Source organism: Nyctereutes procyonoides, unplaced genomic scaffold, assembly GCF_905146905.1.
Source record: "Nyctereutes procyonoides isolate TBG_1078 unplaced genomic scaffold, NYPRO_anot_genome, whole genome shotgun sequence".
Lineage (NCBI taxonomy): Eukaryota > Metazoa > Chordata > Mammalia > Carnivora > Canidae > Nyctereutes > Nyctereutes procyonoides.
This window is the reverse complement of record NW_026575043.1, coordinates 33,279,217-33,299,742: the sequence shown is the minus strand read 5'-3', so window position 1 is coordinate 33,299,742 and position 20,526 is coordinate 33,279,217.

The following is a 20,526-nucleotide window of genomic DNA, read 5'->3' as shown; positions in this document are numbered from 1 at the left end:
GTTACCAATTAGGGAGGAGAGAAAGATGACCATCTCTAGGCTCTGATGGTAGGACTGAAGCCCTCAAACCCAGGGAATGGGTGGTACGTGGAGAAGAATCCATCATAGGAGCTATGGATCTCCAGTCAGGGAGGCAGCTGGCCCATGTCCACGCTGCTGGCCAGGAACAAGGAGAAGACACACCTCACTCTTATTTTCCCATCTCTCTAGGATTTTTCCAGATGTTTCTGTTAGCTAAACCCAAAGACAAGCCAAAGGGCAGTGAATCCTGTTGACATGCATATTTTCAGTCTCTTGGAATAGGGAATTGGTAGAGAGGGGTGAAGGCCCTTTGGGGGCACATGGGAGCCTAGGAGCAGAACCAGGGAAGGAACATACACTGCTGTCAGATGCTTGGCCTATGACGGCTGACAAGGACAGACTTCCCTGCATGGAGCAGCACCGCCTGTGTGCAGCCAATTTCCAACAAGGAGGCACAGTGCACAAGCTGAGAGATGATACCATTCATTGCTGGCTGAGGAAAGACAGTCTGATTTCTTCAGAGCTTTAAGAAATAAAAATAATATTCTGACACTTTCTACATGTATAAATTCAGTTTTCCCTTGTGCTTATCTCTGACTCTTGAGTATGTGAAATAGCAATCCAGGGGCTTCTGAATATGTCTGCTTATGAAATGGAAATATTTTTATTTCTCTACTAGAAAAGTAATATGTTTTAGAAAGATGATAGAAGGGCTTAAGAAAAACACTAAGTGCTGAGCTATCATTCCACTGTTCAGAGAGAGTTTTCCCATGTATGTACGTCTGTAGCTATCTATACTCTATATTCATGTGCATAGATGGACATATGTATGTTATAAAAATTATCACTTAACATATATTAGTTGGTAGCACATTTTTAAAGGAGTCTTTCCAGATGGGTCTTATCCATAAATACCTAAGAAGTAATGGACATTCCAAGAGGTGGCAGGGCGATTCAGTGACAGTCTTGGGATTTAAACCAAGACACGGGGGTTTCAAGCCACTGTGCACCTTCTAAGGAGGTGATCATTGGACTTTTTGCTTCAAAATCTTATATTCTGGAATGAGGGAGGTTCTCTGAAGCACAGGCTTTAGCACTTTCTTTTCCCAGCACAGAATTTGTGAATAGGGGGTGCTGTGACTTGGTGGTCAGTCAGGTTTGAGCTCTGTGAAGGAACTGGTAGGCACTCCAGACCAATCAAAACATGACCATGAATGTATCAAAAATACTAAAGTTGCCTGAATAAATTATCATGATTTTGAATAAATCAGAAACTCTATAACCAGTATTTTTACCAGTAAAACACATATACAGCAAAACAAGAAACAAAGACAAAAAGAAAAAACAATCTATATTCTGATTTTTTCAATCAGAACTTTTGGGTTAGGTGCACTTAGCATTTACCTTCTGTTGTTTTATCAACTTCTTGTGCCTCTTTTCTTTCTTTTCTTTTCTTTTTTTCTTTTCTTTTCTTTCTTTTCTTTTCTTTTCTTCTTTTCTTTTTTAATGTCGAGGAAGCATTACAGGGAGATCATTAAAAATAATAGCAAATTTAAGTGAAGTATATCAGCAATGCGTGTTATAGTAGGTGTAATAAGTATTAGAAAAGTGTACCGGGAGCTACTTATTTGATAAAATATATATTTGAAATAAATGGTAAAGGCCTGATAATAAAGCTCTCTTTGACTTAGCTATTCATTTGTGGCTTACCTTTCATTTGTGGGAAAAAAAACAATCAAGGCTATTATAGCTGAATTGCTCAATCTTATACGTGTCTCTTCTGAAGTTTTTAATTGGTGACATTGGCCAATTGGAATAATGTGCTTTATTTTGTTTGTAATTAAATGATAATCTTTTAATGAAAAAAAAAACCTGGCTTAGAAGTCAATATAATTATGTTTTGGAAAGTTATAACTTCTGAGAGCCTCAGCTTCCCAATCTATAAATGAAGAGAAAGGATCAAATATCCACATTGCCTTCGACTGGAAGGATAGAAATGAGCGGGTATGAGATCTGCCCCCCGTGCTTCCTGTGATCTCATCGTGGTGGGAGAGTACTTTCTTCCCCAGACTTAGAGCTTGGCCATGTGACTTGTATGTGTCAGCGGGATGCTAGTGCACCTGAGTCAAGCAGAAGCTTCCCATGTGCTTTCACCATGCGGCTTAGCCTTCTTACCATTGCCATGAGAGCCACGTTACCAAGATGGCATCATCCTCTGTCCTGGCAGCTGGGATTGAGAAGAGTTGTCCCATTCTACCCACAGAGGCGCCCTTTCAGCCACAGCCAGCCCCGCTGACCTAGAGACAAACAGGTGCTTATCATCTGCCACTATAATGCTATCTTCTTGTGCCACAAATTTGAACGATACCGTAGGACCAGAGAAGTTGAGTCCTCTTCTCCCAGGCTTGGAAGCTACTCCCAGATGTTACTGTACTGAGGCCCTGATTCCTGAGTTTTGTGATATTGCCAGCAACATGTGTTCACACCTCCATACTCTGCAGGGAGCTCCGTCAAGTAATTCGTGCTTTCTTAAAGAAAGGACAGGCTGTCGAGTAGAATGCCACATGGAGCCATTTCCCAAAAAGATTGACAGAATGGAAATTTGCCTTCATAAATAAAGACCCAGCCGTGATGTGCAACCCAGAATGTGGAAGCTCCAAGCCCTTGAGAATAGTTCACTCAGACCCGTGTGTTCCAGGGTAAGGCTGCGGTAGGTGCGTCTAACAGTAACACTCCCCATGTGTGGACACTCGTATTCTGAAGTCAAGGTCACTGGCCTCTTCTATCCTGTCCCCGGTTTATAGGCTCTCATCATTCTCTGCCAACATCATCCTATGGTAAACTTTGGCCCCAAATTATGTAGGTAGTCATCTCAACCTCCCACTTTTGAGGTTCTGTAGAGATTTTCATGGTGTGCCATCTTTCTTGATGCCTCAATTAATCAACTTGACTTTGTTGCCTACATATGCATTCCTGGTGGTCTTTGAATGGTGGCACCCACAAAATAAAGCAGCATTTTATATGTGACAGTTTGTGGCTTTGGCTTTTTAAACTTTTAGCCCAATGGGCCTATAGCTTTTATCAATGACTTCCATAGGGTCAGAATAGCTTTGGAAGTTATGACCTTTATTTTCCCATAGATGAGATTCATGATAATATTAGCACTATTCTAAGCAATTACTTCCCAATCTATGGCCTCGTAAAAGTTGATAGTTACTTACCAGCAAATTTTATCTGAGAAGTTCTATATGATTTATCTCATTCACAGAGATTCATAATGCCTGCTAACACACAGAAGGTCCTGAGAATTCCTGCATATATTTAAGCTTGATTTTTACTTTGACCCCAAAGTATTTCACCAATATAGCTCTTTTTTTAAGAGAACCTTCTTTTTTCCATGCAAATCAGCATCTACCAATTTCTGTTCCATGCAAATCACTGTGATATTTCACTGCCATTCACTCCCACAGTAGTGTTCAGCCCACCCCCACCCACGCCCCATTTAGTTTCACCTGGGAGGTCTGTAGAGGTGAGTGATTGATCACACTGTCAAACATACTTTGGAGGATTATAAATATATGTGCCTTAGCTGTAAGCGTGTAATGATCCACATGTTTACGGAACATAATTCACACAAGCGGAGTTGGAAAATCATAGACCAAAAATACTAATGTAAATATATATCACCCTATATTGTAGAATCAATTAATGCACCTGCTAAAAACTGTGACAATGGTAGTGCTGAACTAATAGTCATTGATAATTAAAAATGAAAAAACACAGCAATTGAAACCATGAAAGCCTGGAGAAAATACTGAAAATGTATTGATGAGAAGTCTTCCTAAAATTTTTAGGCATTCCCAAGTTCCTGTGCTAGGGGGAACTTTGCTATGTTGTTGAAGTAGCCGAGATTTAACGGTAGATTAATGACATCAGTTCTTCAGTAAACTGGCGACTTGCAGCTATTTTGCTGTGAACTCTTTCTTAGAAGTCACAGATAAGTAGCTTTCAGGTCCTCTTATAAACAGGAACTCATGCTTCGCAGTAAGTGAACTCACAGATTTCCCTCCTGACTCTTCACCAGAGTGAATCTATAGGTCCCTTGGTTTGAAAATAAGATAAGTAAAAATGAATTGTGAAGGCTTCGTGGGGGCTCATGGCCACTACAGTGCACCACGGTTCCAAGCAGCTGAGGACCCTCACCACATTCATGCTTCCCCAGCTCCTGCCAAAGGCCTGGGATACTTAATCATTTTAGGGGTGGCATTTTGACACAAACACGACACTTGCTTTGCCTCAGAGTTTTCTTCTGTTACCAGATACATGTAAACTTAGATAGTTGTCAAAGGACAATTAAAAAGGATGAACAGTTATTATTATTATTATTTTTATAAAGTGGGTTTGGTGGAACAGCTTGATCGAGGCCAGGTCAGGCCACATCCCTTCCAAACCCTAATCTTACTAAATTGGAAAGCCGAGGGTGGGTCCAGAGCCATTCAGAAGTTTCACAGCCTCCTAAAGTGATTCTGCACCTGAGCTGGGCATCCAAGTGCATGTGCCTCAGTTATGTTTGCACAGCAGAATCCCGAGGGCTTGAGTGATGTGGTCGGCTGGAGTTCTCAGCACCTCGGATCTTCCACCCGGCTGCACCCAACCTCCTTGAGCTTAGCTTCACTCCCATAAATTCCATAATCCATGTGATAGGTGCAAAGTAGACAGGTCTTTAGGAAATCTCAGGATTCTCGAAAAATTAGAAAAAGACTCACTGATTCTTTATTTGCTTTTAGATGCTGACATTTAATTTAATATTGAGGAGGATTTATTGTTCCAACATATTTGCACGATAGAAATTTTTAGTATGGAATATTTATTCTTCTTTCTTTTGAAAAAAAAAAAAGAATGGCTTCATGAACCCTGTGGTCTATTTAATGTCTTGGATATGAATAGGCTCCCAAGATGTGGCCAGTCATTGGACCATAGAGATGAACGTAGTGGACATACAACCAGATGTAGGGTATTTCTTCACAGAAAAATCCACCCGCTAATGTGGCTGGTGGAGTCAACTGTGGTCATACGGAGACTTGCTTTCTGATTACATTTTCTCAAGAGGCATATAGATAAATATGTGCATATATATAGGCACATTGTCAGGACTCAGTGCTTAGTTCTGCTTTGCATAAGTGGGGAACCTAAGAGGCAATTGAGCAAACCCCTCTGTGTTTCCCCAATAACTTGGGGGTGCAGCTGATACTGGGCTTGTATCACAGGACACTGATATGAGCATCATGGAACTACTTGTGTTCGTTATGTATGCGTCAGGCATCCAGTAGGCACGCCATGAATAGAAACCCACTGTTACCCTCATTTCTGAACAAGCATGGAATGCCCGAGCACACGTTCTGACTGGATTTTCCTGGGAGCCAGAGCTGCAAGGGGGCTGTCTTCCTAACCAGGCTGATGAATTCTAGGTTTCAGATTAAAATGTGTAACAGTCTGGCCTGGCCTTGGATACCAGGGCCTGATTTGAAGATACAACTTACTTTGTGGTTTGGGGAATGGAACCTCACAGAAGCACCTGCTACCAGAGGACTTTACACAGAGGGCTATTTAGGGGCATCACGTTACTGATCATTTCTTCTTCTTCTTCTTCTTCTTCTTCTTCTTCTTCTTCTTCTTCTTCTTCTTTTCTGATCATTTCTTCTGTGGAGATTTCGGCAAGGATTATTTCACATTATTTGGAAGGACGGATTGCCCAGCCAGGTGAATATTTTCCTTTCCAGTAGGTCAATAGTGTCCTGTTTGAAAACACAGAAGTCTCACCCATCCCTTTTAAATGAAAATGTTTTGAGGTCCCCGAAGGCTGGCACCATGTTTCCTTTGTCACTTCATCCCCATTGCCAAGTGCATTTCCTGGCACCAAGGAAATGTGTTTTGAGTGAGTGAATGTGTTCATGCTTTGTTTGCCTGTGGAGGGGGCTTTGGATTCCAGCCTCTTGGATGTGCATCTAGGAGGATTGCTGCAAATTCCCTGGCACTGGACACTTCTGTTGTGTAAACAGAAAACGTCTGGCCTCTTAACAAAGCCCAGGGATCCTCAGGACTACACGTAAGTGCTTCCAAAGCATGCAGGTGTCGTCATGTGAGTTGCACAGGGTGTATTTCTTTCTTTTTTTAAAATAAATTTATTTTTTATTGGTGTTCAATTTTCCAATGTGCAGAATAACACCCAGTGCTCATTCACAGGGTGTATTTCTGAGCCCAATGCTCACTGACGGACCGTGGGACCGAGTTCAGACAACACAAGTGGCCAGTGTGCACCGTGTCTACTTTGATTTGTGGTGTCTGTGAAATGATTTGTTCTGACCTCCCAGTAATTGATCTCAACTGAAAGAATAAGATCGTTAGAAGAGCATCTTAAATTTTAGGCATTTTTTTTTTCCTTGAGGGGAGGCTTAGGAATTTAGGAATGTGGAGGGAAGGGGACAGATTGTCTCAGTTGGGGCAATTTCAAAGACTTAAAGGAAGAACTCAGTGGAACAGGGTAAAGTAGGGAGGCAGGAGAATGTCTTGTGCAGCCCCTGTTCTGGATCTGCTCGCTGTTTCCCACCAGCCCCAATGACACCCGTTTAGTGTCCTTGCTCTCCAGGGAACTCGGACACTTCCCTCTATCTCAATGTTAAAGTTCGTCCCGAGGAAATAGCAAAACAGCTCCAGAAGCTCCTTCCTCTCCAAGAATAGGAGGTAACTTAGGATGGATGAAGGAACACGTCACCCCATATGGTGTCTGAGACAGCAGGGGGATGGGCCAGAGGGAGACCCCAGTCCTGCTGAAGTGATGCCCCCCGACAGCCCCCTAGCAGAGGTCTGGCTTCTCTTCCAGAAATTCCCAGACCCCTAAGACTTGGAAGCACTGCTGGGTTTGCTTCTGGGATTTTCAGCTGCATCCTCTGGTCTCAACTACTTTCATAAGGTAGCGACAGCTTAGTAAGTTTAAGAGCATAAAGTTGGGAAAAAATAATTTCATGATGAGCTCCATCGACTCTACAACGCGGTTCCCCAACCCCATCTCCCACCTTCCTCTCTGGCCAGCAGCACCCCACAGGTGCCACCCTCCAGGAAGCCCTTCATGCTCTTGTGCTCATTTATCTTATTACTGAATCCATCACACTTCCCTGGTTTTTGAAGACAGGGACTGTGTCACTGCAGTCTGCGTATCCCCAGAGGTGAAACAGGCTGGCACGTGGGTTGTTCAGTAAATATTTGAACAGTGAATGGATAAACCCCTCTCATGAGCAAGGTGCTAACGTGGGGAGGAGTTGGTAAAAATAGCTAATGCTCCTGTAGTGTGCACAGAGCAGCGTCTTTGCAGGAGCAGGACACATAGAGGGATGTACTTACAAAGCAATTTATTTTTATCTCCCCGGAGACTTTTTAAAATTCTCTCTGTTGGGCTGTTTCTTCCTCTGGTCCATTAAATTCTGGTCACTTGAAAATCAGATATGAATCTCCAGTCAGTGAATAAAATGTTCATGTTTCTGTTCTAGTCAAGCTTGGAACTTTTTTTCTTTTAATAGGGAGGCATCTTCTCTGGCCTGCTATCCGGGGTGGAAGTCTGTGTGCGAGGACTGCTGGGGCTGCGGGCTGGGAGAGTCTGGAGGCTGCTGCATGCAGGGAGGTTGGGGGGGTCAGTTTCAGTAAAGGGTTGGCATTTTGGAAAAGATGCTAAGGTCCCAAAAATTAATCCCAATTCTGTGCATTTATAAAATCCCTTGTATTTTCTTTCAGGCTAAGAAAAGTACTCATTCACTGTTAACTTAGATGCTGGCTGGGTGATTAGCAGGAAGCAATCAGCTTGCCATCTTTAGTTTGTTGTGCGGCTTCTTATCATTATCGTTGTTATACCTTTTATTATTATTTGAAGTTGGTTTCCTCATGGCCTTCAGAGTGGCGGGAATGGATGGTGACAGGCAGGGTCAGGTGCAGTGGGGAAGAGCTGAGCCTCTGTAGAGTGAGGGCTGCTGGGTCTGGAGGTTCCCTTAGATGCATTTTTACCTCCTTCTCTCCCTCTCTCCTTCCTTCTTTCCTTTCCTTGTTCCTTCTTTCTTTTCCTTTCTAAGTTTGAAGTGCAAAATCAAGAACTTAAGAGAGTGTAAGAAGGTGGGTGAAGTGATCCCATGCATGATTTTCTAAAGGTCCCTCTGGCTGTTGCATGAAGAATTGGCTGGTACAGAGTGGACACACGGAAGGCAGAGAATGAGATGGAGGAGGCTGCAGGGGTGAGGAGGGGAGGGTGCAGCAGCCAAGGTCATTTCCATCTTCCAGTTGAGGAGTAAGAAACACAGAGCTCCCAGGTCTGTGTCCAAAGACCACCCTCGGCGGGGCGAATTCAAGTCTCCGTGGAGACACGTCTCATTCCAGGGATGGACGCGGGATGTGCAAAGGGAACCTCGTGGTAGAAATGAACAACTGCTCACAAAATCATGGGAGGCTTTCAGAAAGGTATAGAGAAGCCGTTCGGAAATGGCTCACGCTGGCCAAATCCAGTGCAATTGGGACACATGGTGACAATGTCACAGGGCGACCAGCTGGAGAGAGGAGCACCCAAGTCCTTGGTGGGCATTGTCAGCCAACACTCAGCATCTTTGGGGGGGGGGTGTGCTATGTGCCATCTCTCCACCGACAGCAAACCTGCCTTGTGTTCTTGGTGAGAGCTCAGCAGAATAGGGCTCATTCCTCACGGTAAGAAGTGTCAGCAGCGGAATCGCACAACAGTAAGCCTAAAGCTTTTCTTTCTCTATTTCTTCTTGACAGAGACAGAGAGACAGAGACAGAGAGACAGAGACAGAGAGACAGAAGCAGAGGGAGGGAGAGATTTATTCCCTGTGAAGTAATTTCCCCACACAAAACAGTCTCCCATCAACTAAGTTTCGTAACAAATGGCAATAAATCACAATAATGATGTCATCTATTTGGATCGGGCTCTTTATCACCTTATTTCCCTTTCCAAATGAGTTAATTATAAAAATAAAATAGTTTCTAACTGAGCAAGAGTCAGGCTTCTGACTTTGAATTTATTGACAAAAATCAATAACGATAATCTAATTTTGCTTGATGTTCTTTTGTGCTTTTAATGACCACAAGAAATAGTTTGCTAAGTCAGAGCTAAAGTTGATGAGGCAAAGATGTTGTAATAAGTTTTTATTATTACAAATTATTTTGTCTTATAATACAGTTTATTTCATTGTATGTTGGCATATCTATAGAATTAATTTTCTTCGTAGCAATTTCTCAAAAAAGTGTGCTGTACTGTAAGAATTCCTAATGAGTCATTGACTGCAATTGTTCTAGTAATTAACTGAAAAATGTTTATTTTCAAAGACTCCCCTACTTAAAAAGTAAGAGTGTGTACGTTCTTCCCAAGCAAAGAGAGGTGGCAATCATGGTAAACTGACGATAGAAACCACCCCTTCTAATTTAGGGTTTCCCTTCACTGAATACATTAGGTACATCAGAAATAACAATTTATTGGAAGCACGTTAATAAAGCACGTCGTTGACAACCGCACTTGAATTTTTTTTAAAATAATAAATTTATTTTTTATTGGTGTTCAATTTGTCAACATACAGAATAACACCCAGTGCTCATCCCGTCAAGTGCCCCCCTCAGTGCCCGTCACCCATTCACCCCCATCCCCCGCCCTCCTCCACTTCCATCCAGAAGTGAAGGGGTTGCTAACCCACAGCAGGCTCTCACTTTCTGTATCTCACCACTAACTCTTCCATTCTTGACTAACTAATCTTTCCCATATTTTCTGCATTTAGGGGGGAAAAAAAAGATTTGCAAAGTTATTCCAAACTAATTAGAATCATTGTTATACCATTCAATTCTTTTCTACATTGTAGAAGCTGTTCTAATGCCGTCCTCTGAGGAAGGTGTTTTAGGAGGGCTGTAAGTTTTATTTATGTATATACATGGATTGTATTCCTTCTTTCCTGTGTTCCCTGGTCAATAATGCTAATGAAATAAATAAGCTGGAGGACCAGAAGGTGCGGATGAAGATTTATTGGAATAACTTACTTATTAATAATTTAGCTCAGATACCTAGCTGCTTGTTATTGTATTAAAACACATTTTCAACCTCAAGGGCAAGTCTTTATTGCAAGTAAGTTTGAATATTTTTGAAAATATAGAAAAATAGTGCTATAATGGCAGTTTTTAAAAATGTTAGATTATTCACATGAAAAAAATGGTTAAAATGCAGATTTAAGAGGCAGAGATTCAATAGATGTGGGACCTGCATTCTGTGAATATGTATTAAAATAAATGGGTTGCACTAAATGTACTCCAGGCCTCTGCAAACTCAAATGTTCTATGGACGTTGGCACTTCTCATTTTTAAATTGATGTTTCTTGTCAATTTTCTAATAATTTCGCTTTTGCTTGGGAATAGTTATTTACTTAATGGTTGTAATTTGATAAAAATCAATTCAAAACAACAAACTTTATGGCAAACCTATTATGAGCAAGGAATAGTAAAAACTGTCCTTATGGATCAAGTCGATGATACTGTTAGACCCAAATAATTGGACCTGGACTGTATCTTACGGGCATAGAGGGGATCTTCTTGTGGGTGTTGCGGGCTTACCTGTGGTCCTTGAGCCAGGGACCACTTCTCATATTTGTGATCAAACACAAGTCACTACCCCAAATGCTAGGAATACAACTAAACACGATTTATTTAATTAGAAAGGAAAAGAAACCTGTGTCCTCAGAAAGGGCTTGTTCACTGGAGTGGTTACTGTTGAATCTCTCACATGTGCTTTGAAGCCACGTGAGATGGGAGGAGAACATTCAGAGGTTGGCCTCCGTGTGAGCGTGCTCTGTGCAACTGAACAGGTGTCAGACAAGTCAGGGTCAGGGTCAGGCTGCTAGTGGCCCTGGCACCCAAACAGTCCTATAAACACAACACTTGGGCTCAGTTCTCAGTGAAATGCAGTTCGGAGGTGGGATGGGGAGGAAGACAGGAGGCTGCAGAGCAGCCCTTCCACTCCTTCTTTCTGCAAGTCCCAAGGCCGCACTACCCTGTAACCTGGATCCGTCTGTGGGAAAAGTGTCAGTGTATCTGCAGTCAGGTTTTCTTTTCACGTGTTAACTGATCTTCGAGTCTTCGACACCCCACAGACTCACTATGGTTGCCAAGATGCAGAGGATGAAAGACCCATCCTGAATCTGGAAAAACATAAAAGAAGCTCTCTTCCCTCATTTTTAAATATTTTTGTACATACAAGATACAAAGTGGTGTGGGTTTAGATCAGAGACAACTCAGTTGGGGAGAAACTGACAGATGGTACTCCATCTCGCAGAGGCCAAGAGTGGGGAGAGAGGAAAGAAACACTGATCAGAAGCGGGAATTTGCACAAAATAATATTTAATTTGTGATGAGGTGGGAAGAGACCCCAGCTCCAGGGGCTCTTTGTTCCAGTCCTGAGTCTGGTGCTCGGCTGCTGCCTGTGGGCCAGTCTGCGTCTCCCAGAACCCCTCTGCTGGGATGCCCTGAGCATGGAGATGGGGAAGTCACAGCAGAAGCTACGAGGGAGAGCAGTTGCTGACGTCATCATAGTGATAAAAAAACCTAAAGGGATGTTCCAGTAAGAATCTTGTTAATAAGTCAGGTCCTACAGAGCAACATTTGCAGCCAATGATTTACCTCCAGGAAATAATGAATATGTAACTTTTAAAGAGTGAGTCAGCCCTCAGGTAGACTGGCTGGCCAGGTTACAAATACAAGTATTGCAAGAAGAAAATGAAAATGTTGCTGAGATCACCAAATGTCCTGTTCCTGTTGAGAAACAGTGACTGCAACATGAGGATCTTGGTCACAGAGGTCATTTCAAAGGTGTCTAGTCAGCAATAAACCTGGAATCAGAGCTTGTCTCGGTGAGAGTCCAAGTTTATGGAACACAGACATTTTTTTTACATTGCAACCAAAAATAGTTAGGGTGACCCTATTTTGTTGTTACTATTGACATAGTCATTGTTATTTTTGATTACATCTTTGCTTTTTGTTTTATCTCAGGGAGATTTTTTTTCCCTTTTGTATTTGCTTGAGTATTTATGTCCTTAACCACTGGTGGATGGCATGTTTAGTGATATTGAAAGGAGGCCAAGGGCAGCCTTGGCGACTCAGCAGTTTAGCGCCACCTTCGGTCCAGGGCATGGTCCTGGAGACTCGGATTGAGTTCCACATCAGGCTCCCTGCATGGAGCCTGCTCCTCCCTCTGCCTGTGTCTCTGCATCTCTCTCTCTCTCTCCCTCTCTCTGTCTCTCATAGATAGATAGATAGATAAATAAACAAACAAACAAACAAACAAATAAATAAATAAATAAATAAATAAGAGGCCAAATTATGAGATCTTTCTCTTCTCCAGTAGATTCTTCAGTGCTCTGGAATAAGAAAGTATGTGGAAGCAGGGAGATTTAGGGTGGTTTTAAACTCAGTTTTTAGATTCCTAGCACCCAGTGTGTCCTACAACTCTGCAGGGGTTTGAGACTAATTTGTGCAGTTGCCTGTTAGTTAATAAAACAGCTTAGGTGGTTTGTAAATGTTCTCCATTTCTGTTCTGTATCATGTTCTGTATTGTGGGTGGCTATTTGTGGAGTCTGTGCTCATGGCAGATGATCTCACTCTGACAGGTACATGTAGCTGTGTATGACTTGACTCTTTAACCCAGAAGTGCATTAATAAGACAACTGGTTTGAAGTGATGGCCGCCAAAACCCTCCTGCTTCACCTCTCCTCTTTGCTGCTGGGACTATGACCCTCCATACTTCCCTACTTCACACTGGAAGCCATCACAAGAAGTTGGGCTGAGTAGCCATCTCTGATTTGGGATGGTCCCCACTGAGCATGTTTTGCTCATAGTTATATTTCAATTTCAAATCAGGGCTAACCCCAGCACAAAACAGAAAAAGCCACTTACTGCTAAGAGGTGTGCAATAAATGCTGTTGGTTGTCTTTGGTGCCCAAAACTATTAATTATTAGAAGAAAACAACATGGTTTTATTGGAGCAAACATTTTTACGACACTAACATTCTCATCTCAGAGCAATAAATAACACGTCTCTGGGCATATTTGTGAGTAGAGACTTCAAACCAGTGTGATAGTGGACTACATAAGGGATGTCCCAAGAAATTCACTCTTCTCGTGGAGGAAGAACTAGAGAGGACTTTTTTTTTTTTTTTTTTTTTTTACAAGAGATACACCACCCACATTCTTTTCCTATAAAGGACATTGGAGACCATTCTGACTTGAAATGATGCCTCTCGTTCAAAAGGACTCAGTTCAGCCTAACAGGCTAGGCTACACAGCAAACACTATTGCTCCCCTCTCTCCCTCCCATCTTAGTCTTTTTCACAAATAACCTGTCCAAGTCTGCCACCCGGTAGTTGGACAAAATGACTTAGAGACATGAGTGCAGTGAAATCAGTACAATAGTGCCTAAGCACTAAGCTTTTACATCCTGCTCACTCCAAAGAAGACCGAGAACATTACAGACTGGATTTCTAATTCTGTTCTCATTTTCCTCTGAACAGACAGCACAGATACTATAGAAAAGATGAATGAAGAAAGGAAGATTAACTTTTACAACAGTAAATCTGTTTCTACCAGTGCCTGAAAATACAGGTACAGGGGTTTATAAGAACACATAAACAACTGACAACCGACCAGAACCCTGATATACTACCCCCCATCACCCAAGCAAATATTATATCGGGAATATGCATGGTGTGTCGAAGCCTCTGTGAACATCTCTAGGTACTAGGAAAGATAAAACACACTGATAATGAAGGCAATTATTTAATTCAGGTTGTTGCAGTAGGGAGAGTGTACATTTTTTAAAATTTTTAAAATAAATTTATTTTTTATTGGTGTTCAATTTGTCAACATACAGAATAACACCCAGTGCTCATCCCATCAAGTGCCCCCGTCAGTGCCCGCCACCCAGTCTCCCCCACCCCCCGCCTCCTCCCCTTCCACCACCCCTAGTTCGTTTCCCAGAGTTAGGAGTCTCTCATGTTCTGTCTCCCTTTCTGATATTTCCTACTTATTTTTTCTCCTTTCCCCTTTATTCTCTTTCTCTATTTTTTATATTCCCCAAATGAATGAGATGATATAATGTTTGTCCTTCTCCGACTGACTTACTTCACTCAGCATAATACCCTCCAGGTCCAACCACGTCGAAGCAAATGGTGGGTATTTGTCATTTCTAATGGCTGAGGAATATTCCATTGCATACATAGACCACATCTTCTTTATCCATTCATCTTTCGATGGACACTGAGGCTCCTTCTACAGTTTGGCTATTGTGGACATTGCTGCTAGAAACATCGGGGTGCAGGTGTTCCGGCGTTTCATTGCATGTGTTTCTTTGGGGTAAATCCCTAACAGTGCAATTGCTGGGTTGTAGGGCAGATCTATTTTTAATTCTTTGAGGAACCTCCACACAGTTTTCCAGAGTGGCTGCACCAGTTCCCATTCCCGCCAGCAGTGCAGGAGGGTTCCCCTTTCTCCACATCCTCAGGGAGAATGTTCATTGATGAGAAATATGTCCAAGAAAAGGAGGGGAAGTTTTATGGAGGCAGGTAAACAAGCAAGTCATCACGAGCTTCCTGGGAGTCGTGAGGACACTAGAGATGGCATTTTCTTGACATACACAGAAGCACGGTGGCCTCTGCGGGGGCTGTTCCACGGAGCACAAAAAGTTGGAGGTGTTTGGGAAGACAAAAGGGTGAGGGGATTTCATAACCATCACTGCCTTTCGGAAGCATGGGACTCAGGTAAAGTTCAACATTATGAACACCAAACATTCTTCAGATTGAGAATATCCAACATGAAGGATCTTAAAATGGGGGATGTTTAACTACTGAACAAACAAATTAAAAGAGCTTAACTGAAGTATAAGTCATATGCAATAATCTGCATATATTTCAAGTGTACAAGCACTGCTTCGGCATGTGATGCCATCGCCAAATTCAGAATAGTGAATATATCTATCACTTCCAAGACTTTCCTCATGGTACTCATGTGTAGTTCCTCCCTTTTGCCTGTATTTACTGCATGCTGACTGAATCCCAGATATTTGTCATACACCTATATTTACTGAGCCTCAAGGACTGACATCTCTTATAAATCTTTCCTAATTCTCTGCATTCAGACTTTGTATCGGCAGAATAATGATTAACGTCTTCACTCAGGAGGCAGAGCTGCATTTGGATACCAGGTCCATCACTTATAAGGTGGTGACTCTAGGAAAGTCACTTAACCCAGCCTTTGTGAAATAAAAATGTAAGGGAAGGGGAATCATAGGGTTGCCAGAGGATTTAACCCATATACTACGTGTAAAATGCTAAGCTTCTATGTGATATAGAGTAGTCAGTGATGGTGTACATATGACACCTCTTCTCTCCTGGGAAATACATGGACCAGACCCATCCCTCTGAGTAAGTAAAGCAGCAGTGCATGGGAAATTTCACTAATTCAGATTAATGGGTAATGCTGAAACTGAGTTAATGAAAGGACCCATTTGTGGATTATTTTAACAGAGGTATACATTAGTAAAGTTTAAATTCAAGCATTATCTGGAGCTCTGCTAACAACACATTTAATGGAGTGCTCAGTTCTAAAACTATATAAGTACAGTTGTTAATTAGCATATCAAAGCACCAATTAAATGCTAATACTTATTGCTTCTTGGGAACCCTGAATAGAGCTGCTGCCCTGGAAGAGAATCCTTCAATTAAAGGAAGAAAAAAAAGATCTCAACCTGTGGCTCAGAAAAGCAAGAGAAAAATGTGTGCAAGTGTGGACTATCAGTTATTATTAATTGTATGACGGTGCAATCCCCAAGCCAAGAAATTTCTATACAAACTGATTTCTGACACATGAAATCCATGGATTTCAAGAAGATAAAAGTCACAAAGGATCTGTAGCAACACTTCTCCCTGTTTGCATATTTCAGTTCTTTCTCATTCTTTTTTTTTTTTAGTTCTTTCTCATTCTTATATTAAATGTAAGTTATGCCATCCCATTCTGTTATATCTTTCACCATTATTTTCATATTTCATATCTTTGTTTCTTTCTTTCCCCAGGATTTGTGATGCTTTGGTAAAATATGGCAAAGAACCAAAACAAGCAAACCATATACAGTTTCCACTGAATGTAAGTCCTTTTTTTTGAATGTAAGTCCTTAACCTCTGTCTTCATCTTCTTTTTCCTTTCCTTTCTCTCTCATACACACACACTCATACACACATTCATACACATGTCCATGTGTATATACAAATGTACACCACAAAAGTGATTCAATGAAATGATCCCTTATGAAGAAAAAGTGCAAATAATACAATCAGAATGTTAACAATAACAAAAACTAGAAGAAACTGTTATCAGAAAAAATACCAAAGAATAAATACACTTAAAATAATTAAAGGGAGGAAAATGGACTAACAAAAAAAGGAAATAACATGATATTATACAAAAAAAATGAAAAAAAAAGAAGAAAGAAAAAAGAAAAGAAGAAAAAGGAGTTTGAAAAAGTATTTTAGGAATTCTAGAAATAAAAATAAGTCATTGGAATTTAAAAGATGATCCTGGACATCATATATAACATGCAAGAAGATCCTGAAAGATGGAAAGAAGGCAGAAGAATGAGTATTTTCTCAGATAAACTGAGGGAATTCATTGTCAGCAACCCTGTCCTACAAGTAATATTAAAAGAAGTCCTTCAGAGAAAACTAAAATGATATAGGACAGAAACTTGGATCTATATAAAGAAAGGTAAAGCATCAGAAAAGGAAAAAAGAAAGTAAATTGCATCTTTCATTTTTAAAAAATCTGAATCGATGTAAAAGCTATTTAAAGTAATAGCTGTTTAAAGTAATAGTTGTAGCAATTTATTGAGTGACTATAGCGTATGGATAAATGAATGATAAAAATATCATAAGAAAAGGGAGGGAGGAAATATTCTGTTATAAATTATCCATACTACAAGTGAACTGAAAAAGTATTATTTGAAGATGAGTTTAGCTTAGTTATAATTGTATATTATAAACCCAATGGCAACTAATAAATAAAACAAGTATAATCAATATGCTTAGTCAGGAGGTAAATGGGAATTATATAAAATATTTAATTAAAAACAGAAGGCAAAGAAAGACAGGGGAAGAAGAAAAGAAACAAGGTACCATGAATAAAGAAATTATAGTGGATATTAATTCAGTTATACCAATAATTGCTTAAATTGTGAATGATCTAAATTATAAAACAGAAATTGTTCTTGCATGTAAAAAATCAAGACTCAAGTATGTGTCATCTACAAGAAAACCACTTTATTTTTTTTTAAGATTTTATTTATTAATTCATTAGAGACACACACACACACAGAGAGAGAGAGAGGCAGAGACACAAGCAGAGGGAGAAGCAGGCTCCATGCAGGGAGCCTGACATGGGACTCGATCCTGGGTCTCCAGGATCACATCCTGGGCTGAAGGTGGCACTAAACTGCTGAGCCCACCCAGGCTGCCCTAGAAATCCACTTTAAATATAAAATCAAAAGATGGAAGAAGATTTAACACTATGTTAAAGGATTTCAAAAGAGGGCAGCCTAGATGGCTCAGTGGTTTAGGGCCACCTTCAGCCCAGGGCAGGGTCAGGTCCCACTTCGGGCTCCCTGCATGGAGCCTGCTTCTCCCTCTGCCTGTGTTTCTGCTTCTCTCTCTCTCTCTCTCTGTGTCTCTCATGGATAAATAAAATAAAAAATAAAAGTAATCAAAATAAAGTTGGAGTGGCTATATTAATTTCAGACAAAACAAACTATAGAACAAGGAACATTTCAAAAATGAAAAGATGTAATACATAATGATAAAAGGATCTATTCTCCAAGATAATATAACAGTTCTTAACATGTAGACAATCAAAAATAGCACACAAATACATAAGGCCGAAACTGTTAAGAATTGAAAAGAAAAAAAATAGATAAATCCACTACTATATTTGGATATTTCAGCACCTTCTTTCAGTAATTTATAGGCCAACCATCCTAAAAATCAGTAAGAATAGAGTTGACCTGAATAGCACTACCAATCAACTTAATCTAATTGACCATTATAGAATAGTTCGTCTGATGACAGCAATATTAATATTCCTCTCAATCTTACATAGGACATTGAAAAGATAGACACATTGTGGACCTTAAAATACACATTAACAAATTTAAAAACATAATTAATTCAAAGTATGTTTTCAGGTTACAATAAAATTCAACTACCAATCAATAAGAGAAAGTGCTAGAAAATACTCATATATTTGTACTTTAAATAGAATACTTCTATGTGTGAAAGGGAATAGAAGGGAAGGGAGAAGAAATGTGTGGAAAGTATCAGAAAGGGAGACAGAACATAAAGACTCCTAACTCTGGGAAACGAACTAGGGGTGGTGGAAGGGGAGGAGGGTGGGGGGTGGGGGTGAATGGGTGATGGGCACTGAGGGGGGCACTTGATGGGATGAGCACTGGGTGTTATTCTGTATGTTGGCAAATTGAACACCAATAAAAATAAATTTATTATTAAAAAAAAGAATACTTCTATATAACACATGTGTCAAAAGAGAAGTCTAAAGAGATTAAAAATATTTTGAACAAAATGAAGATAAAAATATGATTTATCAAAATTAGTAGAGTGTAGTGAAAGCCATGTTCAGAGGAAAATTTATAGTTTTAAATGTATATATGGTAAAACCAACAGACTGAGATGCCACTTAGGATATTAGAGAAAGATGAGCAATCTAAGCATAAAGCCAAAATAAGAAAAAAAAAGAGTGAAGATTTCATGAAATTTAAAACAGTAAAACAATGGAGAAAATCAACAAAACTAAAAACCGCTTCTTTGTTTTTATTTTTAAAGCTTTTTTTTATTATTTATGATAGTTACAGAGAGAGAGAGAGAGAGAGAGAGAGAGAGAGACAGAGACAGAGACACAGGCAGAGGGAGAAGCAGGCTCCATGCACTGGGAGCCCAACGTGGGATTCGATCCCGGGTCTCCAGGATCGCGCCCTGGGCCAAAGGCAGGCGCCAAACCGCTGCGCCACCCAGGGATCCCAAAACCGCTTCTTTGAAAATATAAATAAGATTAATTAACTTCTAGCCAGGCTGGAGAAGAAGAGAGAGAAGACTCACATGCCCATTATTGAAACTTGAAAGTGTTCATCAGCACTTATTTCATGGGCAATAAAAAGATAATAAAGGAATATTATAAACAACTCTCTACACACCAATTTTATAAATTAGGTAGAAAGCATCAATTCCTCAAAAGAAGACTAAAAAAGACTCACATAAGAAGAAAAAGATGATCTAAATATGCCTATATCTACAAAGGAAATTTAATCAATAGTTCATAACCTTACAAAACACCAGAATGCACCAGGTTCAAATGATTTCAATGGAAATTAAAAAAATAAAAATTAAGGAAGAAATGATACCAATTCTCCACCGTCTCTCCTATAAAATAGAAACAGAGGAAACACTTCCTCTAACATTCTTAACATTCTTCCTCTTAACATTCTATGAAGCCTCAATTACCATAACAGCAAAACCAGAAAAACACATTAAAAGGAAGGAAAACTGCAGACCTATATCTCTCATGAGCATAGACCTGCAAATCCCCAACAAAATATTAGTATTTCAAATCTTGGGTATAAAAAGAAACATGCATCACGATCAAGTGAGATTTATTCCAGGTATAAAAGGCTTGTTGAACATTCAAAAATAAATCGTTGCAATCTAAAACATCAACAGACTAAAGATGAAAAATCGTATAACCGTGCCAATTGATTCAGAAAATTCATTTGACAAAATGCAGCACTCATTCGTGATAAAATCTCTCCTCAAACTAGGAATAGGGGGCAACCCCTTCAACATGATGAAGAGCATCCACAAAAGACCTGCAGCTAACATCACACTCAATCCTGAGCAACTGGGTGCTCCCCTGCTAAGATGGCCAGGTGAGAAAGTCCTCTCTCAGCACCTCCCTTCAGTGTTGTGATGCATCCCAGGTGGTGCAATGAGAAAACAGAATGACACAAAAATATTCAGATTGGGAACGAAGAAGTGAAATTGTGTGCAGAGGACAATGTCGTCTACATAGATAATCCTAAAGAATCTCAGCAACAACAAATCTCTTAGAATTAGTAAATGAGATTAATGTGGTCATAAGTGGTCATGACCACTTACACTGGTCACTTTGTTTCTTACTACTATCAATGAACATGTAAATGCAAATAAAAAATATAATACCTCATGCAACTGCTGAAAAAAATGAAATACTTCAGTGGAAATTTAATCACATACATATAGGATGTGCATATAGAAAAATTCAAAACGTTGTAGAAATCAAAGATGATCTAAGTAAATGGATGTTTATACCACTGCCATGCATTGAAGACTCAGTATA